Genomic DNA, 312 nt, shown 5'->3' with positions numbered 1-312 from the left:
GATGGGTATTACTGCGATTCAGCTTTTGCGAAACAAATCCCGGGAAGATCGCGACGCCTCTCCGTAAAAATAAAATCAAAAGCAAAACCATAAAGGCTTTGTGGGTGGTCGTTTCCAAGAGGTGATGCTGCCGGAGAATTTACAGCTGCTACCCGAGATCCCCTTTGCATCTGGAAAACTGATGATTCCCTGCCGGCACTGAATCTCCCGGGTTGCAGCTGTAAGCTAGCTCCGGCGAGGAGAGGAGAGGAGAGGAGAGGAGAGGAGAGGAGAGGAGAGGAGAGGAGAGGAGGGGAGGGAAGGGAAGGGGAG

The 312-nt window shown here is 53.2% G+C and overlaps 1 protein-coding gene across 1 annotated transcript in view; it reads right to left on the bottom strand.

Annotated features, from left to right (window-relative positions):
- Positions 1–312, bottom strand: part of CLPB (ClpB caseinolytic peptidase B homolog (E. coli)) — a gene marked incomplete at its 5' end in the record, with an annotated part of 103,707 nt that overhangs the window by 11,416 nt on the left and 91,979 nt on the right. The window lies entirely within an intron of this gene.

Source organism: Charadrius vociferus, unplaced genomic scaffold, assembly GCF_000708025.1.
Source record: "Charadrius vociferus isolate BGI_N301 unplaced genomic scaffold, ASM70802v2 scaffold1140, whole genome shotgun sequence".
Lineage (NCBI taxonomy): Eukaryota > Metazoa > Chordata > Aves > Charadriiformes > Charadriidae > Charadrius > Charadrius vociferus.
This window is presented reverse-complemented; position numbering and strand designations above follow the sequence as displayed.